General features: G+C 40.4%; 2 pseudogenes; both read right to left on the bottom strand.

Annotated features, from left to right (window-relative positions):
* Positions 1–1,665: 1,665 nt before the first annotated feature.
* On the bottom strand, positions 1,666–7,858 carry LOC129867057 (GTPase IMAP family member 8-like; annotated as a pseudogene).
* A 5,560-nt stretch (positions 7,859–13,418) lies between these two features.
* Positions 13,419–14,951, bottom strand: LOC129867055 (proteasome assembly chaperone 1-like; annotated as a pseudogene).
* Positions 14,952–22,845: the final 7,894 nt, after the last annotated feature.

Genomic DNA, 22,845 nt, shown 5'->3' with positions numbered 1-22,845 from the left:
ACCCTAGACATACAAAACTAGCGTTCCCACCCTAATCACACCCTGATCTAACCAAAATATATAGAAAAACAGAGATATCTAAGGTCAGGGCGTGACATATCATGAATAGAGCATACACAATCTCCTATACTATTCCAATCATATTGTCATATTTGATCTACATAATACGTGTGTGAACATTCTGTAAATTTTCTCCTGAATGTTCATTGCCCCAGGAGTACATTATCAAGGCAAACCAATTAACCAATGATATGTTAATTGTATGTGACGCTCTTCTACTGTATAACTCTTTCAACATGCCACTGAAAAGTTTGAGCGCTGCAATGAATTTTATGATACCTTATAATACTGCAGAGTAATTCAAAACCATTTGTAAATATTGCTAAGCAAAAACAACTTGGAATCTGAGGGTAAGTGTCATTGTTTCAAACTCACACTATATCATCTTTAAAGAGATAGCTTACTCAGAATACAAACTAACACGATTTTCCTTCTACCTTGGCTGTAGTTGATTTATGAAAGCAGTTTTGGGATATTTTGTTTTCTTTCGACACTTAATCAATCAATCATTCAAATGTATCAATATTTGTAAATCAAAAATCATCCTAAAAAGCATCTGGTAGATTAAATTAAAACAATGTAGGACTAGATACAGAAGTAAAGCAGAAAGCGTTATCACTTTCAGCACGAACAGGCGCAGTGCTTGCTCACTATTAGAAACTTGATATATTATTTATACAACTATTAAAAACATGACGTTCCGGCCTTCAATGTCCTTAATCAGAATAGGTGGGATAGTGGATGTGGAAGGGCTTAAGCTTACTGATAGGGAGGATAGAGCCATAGGCCTTTTCTCAATTGGATAAAATCCTCAGTGACCCGGAAACTGAAAAGTGGTTGACAAATGTAGGAGAGTGTCAATTCGTTATTAGGTGAATGAAGGATTGTCCTACTCTCTTCAATTGCCTCCTCCGGTGGAGGATGCTCGGGTGTATACTGTGGAAGACTTTTGAAATCAGCCACACCCCCTGCAAACGGCTGTTGTTTCTCAGAGGAGAAAAGCATGCTTGCACACATTTAAAACTATTAAACTATAACTATAAACTATAAATTATCCATTTATCTATAAAATGTATAGCACTACTAGCTGCACTTCTTTTTACCACTTTACGCGTGTATTTTGGGATTCCACCCCTATAAACATAATTTGCTAGTGGAGAAGGAGTCTCATTTCTTACAAGTGCCTTTGTTTCCACGTTTCATTTCCTCACTTCCTGACTGAGGAGAGAAAAGGATGGGAGATGACACGAGTAGTTGATAAAATCCAATTGAGGAAAGGCCACAGTTCCCTCTGGTGGTGTCCACTCTACATGTGAGAGAAAGGGATTCCATAACTGCAGATGGCAGTAAACCACCAACCTTGGCTTTTTGTCTGTTCAGACAACACACTCCCGGTAGCAGTGTACACCCTTTCAGTTTGTTTACAAACTCATAGAAGTAGAAGAAATTGACTACTTTTAAATGGAGGTAAGACAGTCCTTCTGCTCATAGATGATGCATGTATGAACTACACATTGACACATCCAGCCCAAAGCAAGCGGTTTAAAAAATACTTAGTAGTCTCCAAAGTTCCAGAGCATATCTTTAACTTTATTATCCCAAAAAGTTAGTCATTTGGTCCAAAACACCATACAAAAGGGACATAAAAAAAAACAATAAATAAACAGAGATGGGCAAAGATACATCGAAATGTATCTTGTTACAAAGGATCCTGAAGACCAATGTAGCAAAATAAAATACTAAATACTTTTGCCAAGTAATGTATTTAACTAAAACACCAAAAATACATCTGCAAGTAGCCCCCTAACTACAACTACATTCTCAGTAATGGTTACATAAACTTCTGACTTGTTATGACTGTTTTATGTGGTTGTTTATCGACCTTAGTTGCTATTAATAAGAGTGTCTGTTAAATTACCTAAATATGAATGTGCAAAGCACACTGAGTACTATTCTAATGAGCTCTGCTCCCAAACAATTTGTATTTTAACAAAGATTTTACTTAAGTTTTTTTTATGCCAAACCCACCACTGGTGTGTGGTCAAAGAGCTCTATTTTCATATCATCTGACCATAGCACCTCCTGGAGTGCTAAACGGCATTGGCACTTGGATTGAAACTGGTGCTATGGTCAGATGACATGAAAATAAAGCTCTTTAGCCACACACACCAGTGGTAGGTTTGGCGTCGAAAAACTGAAACTGGATCTTTTATGTTATGGGGCTATTTTGCCTCCACTGATCCTGGGGCCCATGTTAAGGTCAGCAGCATCATGAACTTTACCAAGTACCAGTACATTTTAGCCAAAACCTGGTTTCCTCTAGTCTGGCTAACACCTAACTCGAAGTTTCCTGACTTCAGAATCTGGAAAGGCTCTTTTGATATTGTCTGCACGATGCATCGATAATAAAGGGGATGTGATGTTTTACTGTTTGGTTCTGCTCAGCCTTTCTCACTCAAACACACAGCCCCCGGGGGGAAGTTCATAAGACCAGAGGATGGATATCAGGGATCTAGAAAGATTCTCTATGAAGGAATGGTCTAATATCCCTCCCAATGTGTTCTCCAATCTCAGAAAACATTTGATAAAAATGCTCAGTGCCATTATCCTCGCAAGGTGCGGTATTGAAAGAATTGAAAACAGGGGTGGCAATAATTTTGAACGTCATCTCTTTTAGATTTTTTTATTACTATATTACAAAATATTTGTCTTTGAGCAATTGTATTACTTTCAAATAATATATATAAAATACAAAAATTGCTTCAGTATTTGTATTATTTAGTTCATACAGTCTTTTTGCTCATCTTTATCAAGGGTGCCAATAATTGTGTACCTGACTGTTTATGAGTAAATTCTTTAGAACCTTCATATAAAAAAATCCATATTCGATCAAATAAGCCTCACATAGCAAATTAGCAATTATATTTTATTTTGACCAAATTCTCTCTCATAGACCTCCATGCAAAAAAATCCCCACTTCCATTGATTAAAGCTGTACTTTTGCGCAGACAGATTTTAGGGTGGAGTCAAGCCTCTTGCTTGTTTGGGTACGGAGCTCATTAAAATAATACCATGTGTGCTTTGCAAGTGCTCATTTACATTTAGGGCCACAAAGTTGTGGATAAAACATTTTTTAATAGAGAAGTATTTTATATTTTGAAAATACAAAAATACAGATCTTTAAAGTTTATTGTTACAAAACGCATCTAATTTTTGTTCAGGCCAGTGAAATATAAATTACGGAATACACAAAGTTAATTGAAATACGTATTTCAAATTCATGTAACAGAAACATTGCCCATCTCTGTCAACATACACTGAGTGTACAAAACTTTAGGACCACAATTAATTGCAGCTCTCAATCTTTTCAGTGGCATGTTGAAAGAGTCATAGTAGTAGTTGAGCATCACATACATATCTGTTCAACATATCATTGGTTAATTGGTTTGACTTGATAATGTACACTGAATATACCTAACATTAGGAACACCTTCCTAATATTGAGTTGCACCCTCTTTTGCCCTCAGAACAGCCTCATTTCGTTTGGGGATGGACTCTGCAAGGTGTCGAAAGTGTTCCACAGGGATGCTGGCCCATGTTGACTCCAATGCTTCCCACAGTTGTGTCAAGTTGGCTGGATGACCTTTGGGTGCTGGACCATTCTTGATACACATGGGAAGCTCTTAAGCATGAAAAACCCAGCAGTGTTGCAGTTCTTGACATAAACCGGTGTGCCTGGCACCTACTACCATGCCCGTTCAAAGGCACTTAAATCTTTTGTCTTGCCTATTCTGAATGGCCCACATATACAATCCATGTTTTAAATGGCTTTAAAAATCCTTCTTTAACTGTCTCCTACTGATCATCTACACTCATTTAAGCGGATTTAACAAGTGACATCAATAAGGGATCACAGCTTTCCCCTGGTGAAAGCAAGAGCAGGTGAAAGCAAGAGCAGGTGTTCCTAATGTTTTGTACACTCAGGGTATATTTACACAAATTCATGGAAAGATACAAGTAATCTGCCACCGTCTTAAACTAAAAAGAAGAACATCAAGAAACTCCCATGACAAAGCTGAAATATCCTGCTATAATTTTTTCAGTGAACTTGCTTATGGCACTCATCGGATGAGGTCCTGATATTATACCCCAGATGTGTCAAGCCAAGGCAAGAGCTGCTCCAAGAACAGTACACGTGTTATGTATTTTCTCAAAAGTAGGTATTACTTTCTTAGTCTTGGTATTTTCATTTTGAACTAAGCTCAATGTGAATTCCTACGTTTGGTTTTCACCCCATAAGTGTGGGCCTCTGACTTTGCAGGACTATCCAACATCGTTGCCCTTATCTTGCCGCCCCCCAGACTCTCCTTGACTAGATTCTCCCATCGGTCCAGAGATTCGCCCATGTAACTGACTGCTGAACTCATAGTGCCGTGCCCAGATGATGCAGCAGATCTTCCAGCATACTTCACTCTCCATTCAGACACCTTGGCATGTGCTCCATAATTTATGTAGGAACTTCCAACTTCAGAGGGAGTCTCACAGCTCACTGAAAACCAGGGCAACAAACACTGTTAGAAGATCCCTTTGACTGGAATACCCAACAATAAATGTTAAGGATTCTAATAAACATTTCTAAGATTTAAAAAAAAACGAACAGATTTGGAAAATGTAATGTCAAACGTACTGCTGGGGATGAAGAAATCAATGCTTTCCTTCCCCCGTACAAATGGCAGTTTGGATTCCTCTGGTTCTACCACCACTGCCTTCAACATCCGCTCTATGAGTTCCTCTTCTCTCCTGTTCCATTCCTCTTCAGTCATCATGCCTTTTCCTGCTAACCAGTGAAGCATTGGCTTCTGCCTACTCTTCTGTGCAATAGTGAAATTGTGCCCTTTGTTACGTACAACCATCTCCTTTACCTTCCTCAACAGTGTTGTAACCTGAGAGCCATCATCCCAGCCATGGCAGTTCATTACATGATACCTGTTCCCACATTTTTCAACAAGTTGTTGGAGTGCCTCTCCTTCTCTCTCAATATATTCCTCAATGGCTATCTCCCCAGGTGAACAGCACCATTGTGTGTCTCCAGACTTTCTCAGTTAATAGCCCAAGGTGCTCCTCTACTGCTTTGAGGTCTCCTTCTGAAAATGGTGCAGAAATGGGAATGACCAGAAGAAAAGCATGGGGGCCAGGTGGACAGAGAGACACACTGCGCACCACTTCATCTTGAACGCAATCTTGTGCATCCTGTGGGGTTCTCTTCCACCAGCCTGGTGTATCTACAACTGTGAGCTTCATCCCAGCAACTGTCTTTTGTTGCATTACACACTGCATAGTTCTGTTTTGAATTCTGAATTCCTAAATATATCAACAACAAAAACATTTATAATCAGAATAATTAAGCAGAAAATAACTTTACCTGTATTTAGGGGAATGAGGGAATGTCATACACGAACATCGCTCTATGTTTTTCATTTCAACAAACTCCTTAGTATTAAAGAAACATTTCCTGGGCTTTAATTTCCACTTTAATGATAGAGACACTTTAAACAATAGTTACAGTTACAGGACAGGAGGACCCAAAATCTCAAAGTATGTTGCATTCATACAGTATCTGAAGGGATATGGAGCATGGTGAATTCAAGTTTCCATACCTTGGTCAAAGCTGTCGGAAACAGCTCTCCAACCAGTATTGTGTTTCCTGCCACACTCTTCCCAGCCTCTCTTCTCCCAACAAGTACAATTCTCAACTCATCCTCAGAGAATATTTGTTCCTCCCCTTAAAAATATAAATCTACAGTTTGCATGCTCTTGTTACAAAAACAAAACTTTTCTTCTATTTCCTAAACTCAGGGGTGTTTACAAAGACTAATTCCAAACTAAATCAATAACAGATGGATTTTTATTTACCTAGGAGATACTGTATGCACAAATGTTTGTCCACAGAGGAATGAGAAACAACAATGTAGAAGTGGTGAAAGTAGACCTATTCTGTTAGTTTTATGCTTAGAATTCAAATAAACTCACCTTTAAACAGTTCTCTGAGTGTCGTCATTTGTCTCTGCACCTTCATCGTGATCTTTTGAGCTCTTTCTTTTCCAGTCCTCTTTTTCTGTTCCAAGTCTGCTGAAACATCTCTGTCAATTTCATAAGGACAACCTCTGTTTTCTGCCACCATCTCCTCTACTTTCTCCAGAAGCTCGGTTACCTGGGTTGCATCACTTCGATTCTTGTTGTCAAAAACATGGTATCTGTTACCACATTTCTCAATGAGCCACTGAAGACCCTCCCCTTCACTCGCAATGCGCTGCTCAACAGTTGTGTCTCCCAGCCAGTCTCCTCGTGTGAAGAGCACAATCGTGTGCTTCCAGACTGCATCTGTGAGGAGACCCATGTGCTCCTCAACCGCTCTCCTATATGATTTGTTGAATGCTGTTGCAAAGGGAACCACCAGAAGGACCGCATGAGGTCCTGGAGGACATTGAAACACACTGTGGACTATCTCAAATCTATCCATCTTGGAGGTGTTCTGTAGAGAACTATTATAGTGCCAGCCTGGTGTGTCAACCACCGTAAGCTGCCTCCCTGCTACTTCACCATGTCTTGTCACACAGTGCACTGTTCTTCTTGTATTATCAGCAACATCAAACACACCTTCCCCCAGAATGGTGTTTCCTGCTGAGCTCCTAGCAGCCCATTGTGCCCCAACAATCACAAGCCTGAGGTACGTTGGGCTAGTTGCCTCTCCTTTAAAATTGAAAATAAATCAGAAATCTACAGTGAGGATGCAGATCAAATGCTCTGAGGTAAGAGAGTGGGTGGTTGCTCCTGTGTTATACATTTTTTTCTGGTACTCAAGAAGAAACTATATGTATAATGCTATGTCAGGTTTCATTCAATCTTGTCCTTAGTATTTCACACACACATTTAAGCTCACCTTCGATCAGCGCTCTGAGTCTGGTCCTTTGTTTCTGTACCTTAGCCACCATCTGTTTGGCTACTTCAATCACTGCTAATTTCTTCTCTTCGAGCTCTTCAGACAGAGCTTGGTCTGTCTCATAATGATTGCCATCATTTCCTGCCACCATTTCTTCTATCTTCTCCAGCAGCTCTGTGACCTGTGTGCCATCACCCTTGTTATTGACATTCAGAACATGATACCTGTTCCCACACTTCTTAATAAGCCAATGAAGATCCGGCCAATTTCTTATGTGTTTCTGTAAACTTCTGTCATTGGGGGGAGTGATTGTACTAAACAGCACAATAGTGTGTCTCCAGACTCTTTCATTGAATAGCTCCAGGTGTTCCTGTAACGATCTTTTGAATATGTCGGGGAAAACGGTGTCCACGGGAATGACCAAGAGAAAGGCTTGGGGTCCAGGATGACATAGATATACACTTCTCATGATTTCCAATTGATCCAATTTGGGAGTATTATCTACAGGATAACCCCACCACCAGCCTGGGGTGTCAATCAAAGTTATCTGCCTCCCATACACATACCGTTGTCCGCTCACACATTGAGCAGTTCTTCTTCCCGTCTCAAAAATGTCTCTGCCCAGGATGGTGTTTCCTATTGAACTCTTCCCGCTGGCTTCTATATCCCACATCTGTCTTCCCCCAATTAGCACAATCTTCATCTCTGACCGATGGTGGGTCTCCCCTGTCAAAGAAAGAGCTCAGTATATTCCTGATGCACTCCTCAAATGGGAATGAGTTTTTCTTTTACAGGGTACTGTATGTCCTGAACATTGCCACAGAACTTACCGAGGGAGGGAGGTGCCCTACTTGCCATTTTGTGTTCTCCACACTTCTTCCTCCTTAGCCGTCACTGGCAATAAGACTTATTACCTCTAACAAAATAAAACTGACAGACAGACATGTTTTTATGAGAAATTTGACTAAATGAAGCACATAATAGAACTTTGAAGGTTGCATCGACATCAAATTGCTCTCAAAATTAGGTATTTTTCAAGATTATGTTTTTAGAAAGATATGCATCATACCCAAGAAGACTCAAGGCTGTAATCGCTGACAAAGGTGCTTCAACAAAGTACTGAGTAAAGGGTCTGAATACTTATGTAAATGTGATATTTCCATTTATTTATTTTTTTACCCACTTTTTCTCGCCAATTTCGTGATCTTGTCTCATTGCCGCAACTCCCCAACGGGCTCGGAAGAGGCGAAGATCAAGTCATGCATACTCCGAAACATGACCCGTCAAACCACGCTTCTTAATTAACACCCGCACAATTAACCCGGAAGCCAGCTGCACCAATGTGTCGGAGGAAACACCGTTCAACTGAGGAAAAAACATTCAGCCTGCAGGCGCCCAGCCCACCGCAAGGAGTCACAATTTAATACATTTTAGAATAAGGCTGTAACGTAACAAAATGAGGAAAACGTCAAGGTGTCTGAATACTTTCCGAATGCACTTTATTACACGGCTAAGGGCTGTTCTTAAGCGTGACGCAACGCGGAGTGCCTGGACACAGCCGTTAGTCCGTGGTATATTGACCATATACTACAAACCCCGGGGTGCCTAATTACTATTATAAATTGGTTACCAACATAATTAGAATAAAAAGTATTTTTTTGTCATACCCATGGTATATGGTCTGATATACCAAGGCGTTCATCCAATCAGCATTAAGTGCTCGAACCAGGTTTATAATTGTAAATAAATCCCCTTTGCGCATGTGCATAACTGTAGATAAATCCGACAGGAGAGTTTGAGTGATGAAAATTGGTCAGAGGATCTCGAAATCTCTGAGCAAGAAACACTTGGATGAACATTAAAAAAACGAATGTTAGACTATTTTCTGGTAATTGTGCTGTTATTATGTGCCAGATGTTAAGACTACAAACCATTACAAATGGCCCATTTGCGAGATCAACTTGTCATTTTGCCTATGGCCTATTTATTGCCTCCTCACGCCTCCTCCTCACGCCATTTGCACACACTGTATATAGACTTTTTAAAAAATGTTTCTAATGTAGTTTGTTTATTCCATGTGTAACTCTGTGTTGTTGTTTGTGTCGCACTGCTTTGCTTTATCTTGGCCAGGTCGCAGTTGTAAATGAGAACTTGTTCTCAACTGACCTACCTGGTTAAATAAAGGTGAATATATATATATATATATATATATATATATAATTTTTTTTTTTTTATGTCAATAGGCATAGGCTACAGATTAAAATCTGGGTTTACGATTGTAAATGTTGTCATGGTTTGCTTATATAAAAGGCAGGTAGCCTATAGCCCCTGATAGGCCTACATCTCATTTCAGATAGTCCACAGTAGCCTAGACAAGATGTAGGCAAGATGTAAACTGAACGATTTAGCAGCTTGATTAGTTCAAATTAACAGACTCATTTTTTCAACATGAATAGCGAGGCGATTTCGAGGCAATAAATGCTTGTGTTTTCCAATAGCCTGCTGGATTGACTACTGAGGATGGGGTCATAATTTCAATCACTGAACGAAAATATGAATAAACCAAATATGCTTGCGAACAACAGCCAGTGTTGTTGACAATCATTTTTTTAATAGATTTTTTTTATACCTGTAGCTTAATCTGACTACTGTTGCGTCAATCTAATGTATTCTAACAACTGATCAGCAATTGCCATAGAGCTTTGATAACTTCCAATTAACTTAACTAAACATGTCCATTAATAATTGCAAAATTACACAAGGCTACAACAAGAAACTGAAGTTATAGGCTATTTATTAAAATTGGTTTGACAGCTCCAGGTAGGCTACACAAGCGGCACAAATTGATTTGCAATGACTCCAGTGATATCGTAATTTCAACATATTGTAATGTTTTACCCATTCGAAAGTCTCTCAGCCTATCACACAATGATATACAAATGAGTTGCTGTATGTGAGGATGCGGGAGGCATGCTGATAGAGTTTTTGGGAAGGCGTTGTGTGCGGTTTGTCAGTGCTGGTGTGAACTGTCTGTTCATCCCAAAAAATTACAACTTGATTATTCGATGGGAAATCAGTGTCCAAGACTGTTTTCGCTAGTCAACAAACAACGTGCGAGTTTCGGTGGGCTTACAGGATCGTTACAATATGTATTATATCAAATAGTATCCTACTTGATGGCCAACAGAGGCAAATGTATCATTCTCCACATTTAATGTCAATTTCATTGAGGACTTTTCCCCATAAAAAGAATCACGTGAGGGAGTTCCATAACTTCCATTTGAAATTTCCATTCGGGCAGCCACCGAGACCCAAGAACTGAGCATGCATAAAACAAATCGTTAGATACCGTTTTCTAGGATAAGGGGCAGCATTTTCACGTTTGGATGAAAAGCATACCCAAATTCAACTGCCAGCCACTCATCCCCAGAAGATAATATATGCATATTATTAGTAGATTTGGATAGAAAACACTCTGAAGTTTCTAAAACTGTTTGAATCATGTCTGTGAGTAAAACAGAACTTATTTAGCAGCCGAAACCCCGAGGACAAACCATTCAGATTTCTTTTTTTTTTAGGTCACTCTTTTCAATGGGTTTTCATTGGGAATTTCTAAGGGACCTTCTTGCAGTTCCTACCGCTTCCACTGGATGTCAACATCCTTTAGAAATTGGTTGAGGTTTTTCCTTTGTGTAATGAAGAAGTACAGCCATCCAGAACAAGGGTAACTTGAAGTGTACTGTTAGATAGAGGTGCGTGACCAGAAAGCTAGCTAGTTTGTTTTAATCCTGTATTGAACACAGATCATCCCGTCTTCAATTATTTACTTTAAAAAATAACTAAAGATGTATTACAAAAGTAGTTTGAAATGTTTTGGCAAAGTTTACAGGTAACCTTTGAGATATTTTGTAGTCACGTTGCACAAGTTGGAACCGGTGTTTTTCTGGATCAAACGCACCAAATAAATTCACATTTTGGATATATATAGACGGAATTAATCGAACAAAAGGACCATTTGTGATGTTTATGGGACATATTGGAGTGCCAACAAAAGAAGCTCTTCCAAGGTAAGGCATGAATTATATTTTTATTTATGTGTTTTGTGTCGCGCCTGCAGGGTTGAAATATGCTTCTCTCTCTTTGTTTACTATGGTGCTATCCTCAGATAATAGCATTGTTTGCTTTCGCCGAAAAGCCCATTTGAAATCTGACACGTTGGCTGGATTCACAACAAGTGTAGCTTTAATTTGGTATCTTTCATGTGTGATTTAATGAAAGTTGAATTTTTATAGTAATTTATTTGAATTTGGCGCTCTGCATTTTCACTGGCTTTTGGGAAGGTGGGATGGTAGATTCCCGTCTATCCCAGAGAGGTTTAAAAGCAAACTCAACATTAGAAAACATTTTAAACCACCTCTTAGCGAACTATTGTAATGTGCTCTGGTGCGCCGAAGTCGTTTTCCAGTGCTTCATTATTTCTTTATGTACATTATTTCTAGCGTATTAATGTTTTATCGAAAAAGAGTTGGAAATAGGCATCTAAATAGTCTATCTACAACTGGTAAAAAGTTATCACGCGACGTGTGCGCTTGCTGCGGTCTTCTCTCGTTCACATGACTCAGCCAATAGCTGTACACATGCACTCAATCTCCCTCCCACAACTCAATCAGTAGCCTGACTCGCTTTCTGACAGTCAGTAGCAAGTAACAGTGAATTATATATTTTCTAAGGGAAATGCCTTGGTGGCCGCCGTAAAAGTTAGTAATAGCCCAAAAACCTTCAAACCGCGACCAATATATTTTCAGCCGTCAAATCGCTTTCAAATAAGCAAGAAAATGGCGAATATTGCATCACTGGCTACGGTTGTTGTCCCCGCTTCTTATTTTCTTCTGTGGGGTTTATCGTGGTTGGCATCCAACGTTATGGTGCATTACCGCCACCTAGTGTACGCGCCCCTGACTCCCACCTATGTACCGGATACCTTTCTTAAAATGTACCAACAGATAGAAGTATGAAGAGGGATTGCTGCACCCTTACAAAAAATATAGCAAGTTTGAAACTGCAGTAAATGTTACTGCAGTCGACTGTGGTGTTTGGGTGCAGAATTTGCAGCTATACTGCACTCTGACTGCAATCTTTTTCCGTAAGGGCAGATACAGGAATGCCCACATACTGGAACGGCCCGAAATGAGGGACGCAAATGCACCCCTCTCAGTTTTTTAATCTACAAATGTGAGTGTAAGTCTGAGAAGCGGTAGACCTGTTCCATTTGCACCATTTCTAGGCTCCCCTTAAATCAAATTTTAGCTTTTACTTTCGGTTTTGTACACCAGCTTCAAAGTGCTGAAAACGTGATATTTTGCTTATTGAAAATATATTTCTCACTGCTTTAGAAGGCACAATGATTCTGCACACTATACATTGCTTGTTTTGTCACAAACAGAAATTAGGCGAACCATTCAAATTTTGGCAACTGGGAAGTGTACGCATATTATTGTAAAGCAGTATTAGTAAGTGGTTCTTCATGTTTAAATACTGCTAAGTTATGTTAAAAGTTTGTCGTCGCAGAATGGTAATAAACAGTATATAAGACAAGATCCTTGTGTTACGCTAAATGATTTAAGTAACTTACCATGACTTGGTACAATATCTTGTCGCAAAGTCAACAAAAAGAGTAGCAGGTGAAAGTGAAATCTGAACACACACACACTGGCACTAACTTTCTGAGTCTGCATTCCAGGGTTGCATTTCGAAATATAACAGAAGATTCACAGTGTAAACCTGCCTCAACCTGTTTAGGTCCCCAAAAATGTTTAAACTACTGTACAACCAATGCAGAAATGTAGACATGATCAGCATTGGCATATAGTGCCATACAGACCTGGGATCAAATAGTATTTGAAATCATTTCAAACCCTCATGTGTGCTTGATTGAGCTTCTGTTGAAATTAAAACGTCCCATAAGTGCAAACCCCAACCCACTAGCACTTCAGGCTGGCTAAAGCAAACATTCAAAATCTTTTAAAGATTTCAAATAGTATAGGTTGTTTAGCAGTATAATAGGTTGTTATACTGCCAAGCTGCAGGGTGGAACAACCATCATGGTTAAGTTGGGTTCTTGAGGCGAATTTTTTACCTATGACAAAGAAGGACTTTTGGAACAAAAATTGTGACTGTGGAACAAATGGAGCTGGGTCTTGACTCTGAATATAATTTTATATACTGTGTTGGAGAATTTATTTGGCTATTCACACCTAAATGTCAGTCAATTCCAGTGTTCAGATCAATCAGAAATGTATTATTATCATGGGGGTGATTTGTTTTTATTTATTGAAAATTAAACATCAATTGCAAATTATTTTGCAGTTAAATAAAAGACAAATACAAAGCCTATCGAGTCAAAATAAACCCTCCACATTTAAGTATACAGGTTACTCTGAGTCTCGCTGATTTTAGCAACCTTTCGGAGGACGTCTGCACTCAGACAAGACTCCAACTGGTGGTTAAAGGAGAGAAAGAGGGATCAGCAAAATGAAGATACTCACTGCTCTTAAGAAAACAAATGTGTTCATTCTACCACTCCTATTTTTGTGATATGTGACAGGAGATTGGTGGCACCTTAATTGAGGAGAACAGGCTCGAGGTAATGCCTGGAGCAGAATGGTATCAAATGTGTTTGATGCTATTCCATTCACTTTGTTCTAGGCATTATGAGCCATCCAACCCTCAGCAACCTCCTGTGTACAGTACTCACTTTAACCAACTTGCTTAAACTTGTCAGAGCAGGTTTGTAGGTTTCCATGGTGACTGAGTCTGGGCTGATGACATCAGAGTAACATTGGTACAGAACAGCTGGAATCTGATGGACTTGGCAGTGGCTCAGTACTGAGGAAAGAATAGAGATTCATTTTAGAATTTGGGTTATTCTGTGTGAAAATAATCCAAGAATGACCATTACTTTTTCCTGAACCCATTGAGAGCAGAGACAGTGTGGCGGTACCTGCAGCTGGCAGTCCAGTGAGGATGCTGGGCTGCCCTACTGCAGGGCAAAAGGCCTGGCATTTGTAAGCACTGCTCTTGAGGGAGCGTATGAAGGGGATGGTGCTACCGTAGAGGTAGTCTGGCATTTTGTACTCAGCCACAGGGCTGAAAGCACCATCACATTGAGCTCTCTATACTCAAGGCAGCCAAACACCTAGTACAGAAGGAAGGAGAGAGAAGGGCAGACAGAGAGACCTTTAGTCAGATTTACCTAGACTTACCTTTTCTGTCCATTCAAACAGCTGGTCCTCAGCAATGTTGTCACGTTCCTGACCGGTTTGCTGTTATTTTGTATGTGTTTGACGGTCAGGGCGTGAGTTTGGGTGGGTAGTCTATGTTATGTGTTTCTATGTTGGTAATAGGGTGACCTGATATGGCTCTCAATTAGAGGCAGGTGGTTTTCATTTCCTCTGATTGAGAGCCATATTAAGGTAGGTGTTTTCACACTATTTGTTTGTGGGTGGTTGTCTCCTGTGTCTGTGTCTATGTACGTTGCACCACACGGGACTGTTTCGGTGTTGTTTGTTCGTTCGTTTTATGTAGTCAGTTTTCCTGTTCATGCGTTCTTCGTGTTTCATGTAAGTTCGTCGTTCAGGTCTGTCTACGTTGTTTTTTTGTTTTGTATTATTCAAGTGTTCGTCGTGTTTTCTGTTTTGTTTATTAAACATCATGTCGTATCACACCGCTGCGTCTTGGTTCAATCCATGCTCCTCCTCTTCGGATGAAGAGGAGGAGGAACATCGTTACAAATGTGACAAGTACTTTGGCATATTAAAACCTACAAAAAGAAAACAATAATACGCTTTAAAGAATCTGTTGTAGTTGCTGAGTTGCATATCTCAGCGTTTCACTCGGACTACAGAAGCAATTAATATAGTTAAAAACACACCTTAAAAGTTCCATATACCATGCATTCGGAAAGTATTCAGACCTGTTTACTTTTCCCACATTTTGTTACGTTACAGCCTTATTCTAAAATAAATTAAAATTGTTTTCTCCCCCTCATCAATCTACACACAATACCCCATAAAGACAAAGTATAAACACGTTTGTAGAAATGTTTGTAAATTACAAAAAAAATACAAAACGGAAATATTACATTTACATAAGTATTCAGAACCTTTACTCAGTACTTTGTTGAAGCACATTTGGCAGCGATTACAGAGTTTCTCCCATTCTTCTCTGCAGATCCTCTCAAGCTCTGTCAGGTTGAATGGGGAGCGTTGCTGCACAGCGATTTTCATGTCTCTCCAGAGATGTTCGATCGGGCTCAAGGCTCTGGCTGGGCAACTAAAGGACTAGGGTTGCACCTTTTGGGGAAGATTCAGAGGTGGAAACTTTCCATGGGAATTTACGGGAATATGTGCAAATTAATATTAATACCATTTAAATGTAGATGTTTTTTGAAATGGATATAGAGTTAAAGTCAGAAGTTTACATACACCTTAGCCAAATTAATTTAAATTCAGGTTTTCACAATTTCTGACACTTAATCCTAGTAAACATTCCCTGTCTTAGTCAGCTAGGATCACCACTATTTTAAGAATGTGAAATGTCAGAATAATAGTAGAGAGAATTAGTTCTACTTTTATTTCTTTCATCACATTCCCTGTGGGTCAGAAGTTTACATACACTCAATTAGAATTTGGTAGCATTGCCTTTAAAAAATATATACTTTTCGGTTAGCCTTCCACAAGCTTCCCTCAATAAATTGGGTGAATTTTGGCCCATTCCTCCTGACAGAGCTGGTGTAACTGAGTCAGGTTTGTAGGCCTCCTTGCACGCACACCCTATTTCAGTTCTGCCCACAAATGTTCTATAGGATTGAGGTCAGGGCTTTGTGATGGCCACTCCAATACCTTGACTTTGTTGTCCTGAAGCCATTTTGCCACAACTTTGGAAGTATGCTTGGGGTCATTGTCTATTTGGAAGACCCATGTGTGAACAAGCTGTAACTTCCTGACTGATGTCTTGAGATGTTGCTTCAATATATCCACATAGTTTTCCTACCTCATGATGCCACCTATTTTATGAAATGCACCAGTCCCTCCTGCAGCAAAGAACCCCCACAACATGATGCTGCCACCCCCGTGCTTCACGGTTGGGATGGTGTTCTTCAGCTTGCAAGCATCCCCCTTTTCCTCCAAACATAACGATGGTCATTATGGCCAAACAGCTCTATTTTTGTTTCATCAGACCAGAGGACATTTCTCCAAAAAGTACGATCTTTATCCCCATGTGCAGTTACAAACCGTAGTCTGGCTTTTTTAAATCGCGGTTTTGTACCCGTTTCCTCCAGCATCTTCACAAGGTCCTTTGCTGCTGTTCTGGGATTGATTTGCATATTTTCACACCAAAGTACGTTCATCTCTAGGAGACACAATATATTTGCGTACTATTGTTTGTACAGATGAACATGGTACCTTCAGGCATTTGGAAATTGCTCCCAAGGATGAATCAGACTTGTGGAGGTCTACATTTTTTTTCTGAGGTCTTGGCTGATTTATTTAGATTTTCCCTTGATGTCAAGCAAAGAAGCACTGATTTTGAAGGTAGACCTTGAAATACATCCACAGGTACACCTCCAATTGACTCAAATTATGTCAATTAGCCTATCAGAAGGTTCTAAAGCCATGACATTATTTTCTGGAATTTTCCAAGCTGTTTAAAGACACAGTCAACTTAGTGTATGTAAACTTCTGACCCACTGGAATTGTGATACAGTGAATTATAAAATATAAATCTGTCTGTAAACAATTGTTGGAAAAATTACTTGTGTCATGCACACAGTAGATGTTCTAACCGACTTGCCAAAACTATAGTTTGTTAACAAGAAATTTGTGGAGTGGTTGAAAAATTAGTTTTAATGACTCCAACCTAAGTGTATGTAAACTTCCGACTTCAACTGTATGTCCAAGACATCGCAAATATTTTTGTGTTGATATTGAGACTGTTAAAATTGACTATCGTCTAGGATCCAGGTAATACACTTGTGTCCCTCGTGCATAGCCGCGGGAAGTAGGGGTGCTGCAGGTCCCTTTGAAAAATCAACTTAAAAAACTAAAATATATATACAGAGTCTTCGGAATGTATTCAGACCACTTGACTTTTTCCACATTTTGTTAAGTTAAAGCCTTTTTCTAAAATGTATTAAATAACATTTAAAAAAAACTCCAATCTACACACAATGCCCCATAATGACAAAGCGAAAACAAGTTTTTTAATTGTTTTGCGAATTTATAAAGAATAAAAAACAGAAATGCCTTATTTACGTAAGTAATCAGACCCTTTGCTGTGAGACTCGACATTGAGCTCAGGTGCATCCTGTTTCCATTGATCATTCTTGAGATGTTTCTACAACTTGATTGAAGTCCACCTGTGGTAAATTCTATTGATTGGACATGATTTGGAAAGGCACACGCCTGTCTTTATAAGGTCCCACTGTGACAGTGAATGTCAGAGAAAAACCAAGCCATGACGTCAAAGGAATTGTCCGTAAAGCACCGAGACAGGATTGTGTTGAGGCACAGATCTGGGGAAGGGTACCAAAAACTGTCTGCAGCAATGAAGGTCCCCAAGTACACAGAATGGCCTTGGTCAGGGAGGTGACCGAGAAGCCGATGGTCACTCGGGTGGTGAGGGTAGGAAACAACATCTCCACCCCGCTGATCCTCAACACTGGGGCCCCACAAGGGTGCATTCTCAGCCCTCTCCTGTACTCCCTGAACACCCATGACTGCGTGGCCATGCACACCTTCAACTCAATCATCAAGTTTGCAGACGAGAATACAGTGTTAGGCTTGATTACCAACAATGACGAGATGGACTACAGGGAGGAGATGAGGGCCCTCGGAGTGTGGTGTCAGGAAAACAACTTCACAGTTTAACGTCAACAAAACAAAGGAGATGATTGTGGACTTCAGGAAACAGCAGGAGAGAGCACCCCCCCATCCACATCGACGGGACAGTAGTGGAGAAAGTGGAAAGTTTTAAGTTTCTTGGCATACACATCACGGACAAACTGAAATGGTCCACCCACACAGACAGCGTGGTGAAAAAGGCACAACAGCGCCTCTTCAACCTCAGGAGGCTGAAGAAATTTGTATTGTCACCAAAAACACTCACAAAATTTTACAGATGCACAATCGAGAGCATCCTGTCAGGCTGTATCACCGCCTGGTACGGCAACTGCTCCGCCCACAACCGTAAGGCTCTCCAGAGGGTGGTGCAGTCTGCAGAACGCAGCACCGGGGGAAATCTACCTGCCCTCCAGAACACCTACACCACCCGATGTCACGGGAAGGCCAAAAAGATCATCAAGGACAACAACCACCCGAGCCACTGCCTGTTCACCCCACTATCATCCAAAAGGCGAGGTCAGTACAGGTGCATCAAAGCTGGGACCAAGAGACTGAAAAACAGCTTCTATCTCAAGGCCATCACACTGTTAAACAGCCATCACTAAGACTGAGTGGCTGCTGCCAACACACTGACTCAATCTCTAGCCACTTTAATAATTAAAAATTAGATGTAATAAATGTATCACTAGTCACTTTAAACAATGTCACTTTATATAATGTTTACATACCCTACATTACTCATCTCATATGTATATACTATACTCTATACCATCTACTGCATCATTCCTTTACACTTGTGTGTATAAGCTAGTTGTTGTAAAATTGTTAGATTACTTGTTAGATATTACTGCACTGTCGCTACACTCGCATTAACATCTGTTAACCATGTGTATGTGACCAATAACATTTTATTGGATTTGATTTGACAGAGATTTTGAGTTCCTCTGTGGAGATTTGAGAATCTTCCAGAAGGACAACCATCTCTGCAGCACTCCAACAATCAGGCATTTATGGTAGAGTGGCCAGACAGAAGCCACTCTTCAATAAAAGGCACATGACATGACAGCCCGCTTGGAGTTTGCCAAAACTCCTAAGGTGAAGCATGGTGGTGGCAGCATCATGCTGACGGGATGTTTTTCAGCGACAGGGACTGGGAGACTAGTCACGATCGAGGCAAAGATGAACAGAGCAAAGTACATAGATCCTTGATGAAAACCTGCTCCAGAGCGCTCAGGACCTAAGACTGGGGCTAAGGTTCACCTTCCAATAGGACAACGACCCTAAGCACACAGCCAAGACAACGCAGGAGTGGCTTCGGGACAAGTCTCTGAATGTCCTTGAGTGGCCCAGCCAAACTTGAACCCAATCAAACATCTCTGGAGACACCTGAAAATAACTGTGCAGCATTGCTCCCCATCCAACCTGACAGAGCTTGAGAGGATCTGCAGAGAGGAATGGGAGAAACTCCCCATATACATGTGTGCCAAGCTTGTAGCGTCATATCCAAGAAGACTCGAGGCTGTAATCACTGCCAAAGGTGCTTCAACAAAGTACTGAGTAAAGGGTCTGAGTACTAATGTAAATGTGATAGTTCAGTAAAAAATAGTGGTCTAAGGCACAGCATCACAGTGCTAGCTGTGCCACTAGAAATTCTGGGTTCGAGTCTAGGCTCTGTCGCAGCTGGCCGCGACCGGGAGACCCATGGGGTGGCGCACAATTGGCCCAGCGTTGTCCGGGTTAGAGGAGGGTTTGGCCGGCAGGGATGTCCTTGTCCCATCGTGCACTAGCGACTCCTGTGGCATGCTGGGTGCAGTGCATGCTGACACGGTCGCCAGGTGTACGGTGTTTCTTCCGACACATTGGTGCGGCTATCTTCCGGGTTAAGTGGGCATTGTGTCAAGAAGCATTGCGGCTTGGTTGGGATGGGTTGTGTTTCGGAGGACGCACAGCTCTCGACCTTCGCCTCTCCCGAGTCCGTACGGGAGTTGCAGCGATGAGACAAGACTGTAACTACCAATTGGATACCACGAAAAAGGGGTAAATAAAATTAAAAAAATCTGTTTTTGCTTTGTCATTATGGAGTATTGTGTGTAGATTGATAAGGGAAAAATTGGTTTGAATCAGTTTTAGAATAAGGCTGTAACATAACAAAATGTTTAAAAAGTCAAGGGGTCTGAATACTTTCCGAAGGCACTGTATATTTTTTAGAATCACAACAGTAGTCCACTGGACCATTACTAGTATTAGCGGACCGATATAGACGTCTGTAGCACAGGAAAAACACATTTTCAGCATTTCTGCTTTGGCAAAAAAAAAGGTACTTATAATTAAGAACAGTATCTTGCAGGATTCAATTGTTGGAATTGTAAGAGTTGTTGCCCTGTCCCTTTCTCTGTGATTTGTCATTGTACTGGAATCCAGAAAGAACAAAAACCTGTCCTCTGTAACGGGGTGGGGGGACTGCTTGCCGGGAAGTCAGGCGCAGGAGAGCAGAGATGAGTGATAACAGGAGAACTTTAATATACACCCTGGCCCAAAGGCACAGGCGAGGCAGCACAAAGCACAACCACAGTAACATGAACCGGATTAAACAAAACAAACAAACCTAGGTTTGAAACAAGCCAGCCTGTAGCGTAACGCCCTACACAAAGAACAATTCCACACACAGACATGGGGGAAACAGAGGGTAATATACATTTAGTCTGATGAGGGAATGTGAACCAGGTGTGAGGGAAGACAAAACAAATGGAAAATGAAAGGTGGAGCAGCGATGGCTAGAAAGCCGGTGACTTCGAACGCCGCCCGAACAAGGAGGGACCGACTTCGGCGGAAGTCGTGACATCCTCAAACATTTACATAAAAAACGTGCAAAGTTATGGGCAAAGACACAAAACATCCAGATCAATTTTTTCTTCATCAAATATGGTAACATCCACTTTGTGCAGTATTAATTTTCCATCCTTACAAACCACTTAATGTAAATGTACATTACTGTATTATACATATCAATCAGTCAATCAATCAAATTTATTTATAAAGCCCTTTTTACAGCAGCAGATGTCACAAAGCGCTATACATAAGCCCAGCTTAAAACACCAAACAGCAAGCAATGCAGATGTAGAAGCACGGTGGCTAGGAAAAACTCCCTAGAATGGCAGGAACCTAGAGAGGAACCAGGCTCTGGCCGAGTGTCTGCGGGTTTTCGCTCCTCCCTTATACTTGATTGATGAATTAACATCACTAATTAGTTAGGAACTCCCCACACCTGGTTGTCTAGGGCTTTATTGAAAGGAAAAAACAAAAACCTGCAGACACTAGGCCCTCCGTGGAATGAGTTTGACACCCCTGCTTTAGATGACTGATGTAGCTGGCACGGTAACTGTTGTTTAACTTAACAGAAAAAGACTAAACTAGTCTTTATTCGCAGTGCTGCGCTCGTATTGTAACTGACATGTAACGTTAGCTAATGTTTCATCCCCTCTCGACTGAGGTGAATGAATAAGCTACGCTAGTGAGTAGCAACCACAGCCAGGTCAGCTCTAGCCTCTATTTATCTGAGACAACGATATGGGGTGGCTATTATTACTATCTAACAGCAGTTGTTTGTAGGGAAATGTTTTGTAGCCTTTGTTTTGTCCCGTTTCAGAAGTTAATGAACTTGGCAAGCTTTCACCAGTCGATGTACCGTTAGAGAGCTGGTCAAAAGTTGGCTTACATTAGCTATTATTTTTGCCTCACTCAAACTTGACCTGAATCAAACGATGAAACCATCGGCAAACGATTGAAGATTGATATTTTTTTCATTGCAATGTGAGTTTTATTAGTCAGTATGGCAATGTAATTTTATTGATATGTTAGTTTGCCTAGCTAATTCCCTACTTTCCACACGGACACAGTAATAAACAGCTCTAACAGTACAGGCTTCACTGTCATGGTGGACAGTAGAAGTCTGTGTGGGACCGATTTCTTCATCCCGCTCCTGCCTGCACCCGCTGGCTTTCTGTCTGACTCCCACCCGCTGCAGAACTTGTCCCAAGTGCAATTTTTCAGTATATTCAGTGAATGATACAAAGTTCCATCTTGAATTGATGCTTAAACCTACAGTAGCTACATGACAGCTGCTTAAGTTTAAGCTACAGTCTGGGATCTGGGAATAACTGGTCATTTCAATTATTGCAACACAATATTGATTATTGAATTATCATGGATCTAGTTCAGTCTTATCAATCACTTAAATATATTTAATAATCGCTTACCTAGCTTGATGTCTGTGGGCATTTTAGCTTACTTTTGTTTTTCTAAATAGAGATGGCTAGAAGGGCCATGTGTCATAAAGAATTGTGTAGAAATGTGCTTTAGATGCCCCCAAAAATTGGAGGACCAGGGACTGTAGTGACGCCTGTTGCACTGAGATGCAGTGCCTTAGACCGCTGCACCACCCGGGAGCCCTAAAAAAAATCATAGATTGACTATCAATAATATAATAATACCTTTAGCAAAAAAAGTGTATTTTTAATTTACAATATGTAGGATCTATGAGAATAGAAAGGTGCAGAACTTTTGTGGAAAATCACAGCACAGTTTAAAAATATATGGCACATAGAAATAAAAACTGGATAGTGTTCAGAGATAGATGGGAGGAGTTGAGTGGAGCTGTAGGATGGGAATAAAAACAAACAAAAGATAACTATTGTAAAATATACTGTGTCCGTAAAATGTATATAGTATGCATAAGATGGAAGTAGAAGCCTATGTGTTGTTGTCCATTAGTTTACTCTAATTAGGGGGGGATGTTAGGGTTAGGGGTAAATAATAAAGAAAAAAATATATTTTTAAATATATATGGGAGATTGGAAATTATGCATTAATGTAAGCCACAATCTATCTGCTACATTAAAACTGATCTACCCCCCCCCCCCCCAAAGAAAAAGAAAAATGCTGGTA

This window comes from Salvelinus fontinalis, chromosome 2 (assembly GCF_029448725.1).
Source record: "Salvelinus fontinalis isolate EN_2023a chromosome 2, ASM2944872v1, whole genome shotgun sequence".
Classification (NCBI taxonomy): Eukaryota; Metazoa; Chordata; class Actinopteri; order Salmoniformes; family Salmonidae; genus Salvelinus; species Salvelinus fontinalis.
The sequence above is the reverse complement of the archived record's forward strand: the minus strand, read 5'-3'. Positions and strand labels throughout refer to the sequence as shown.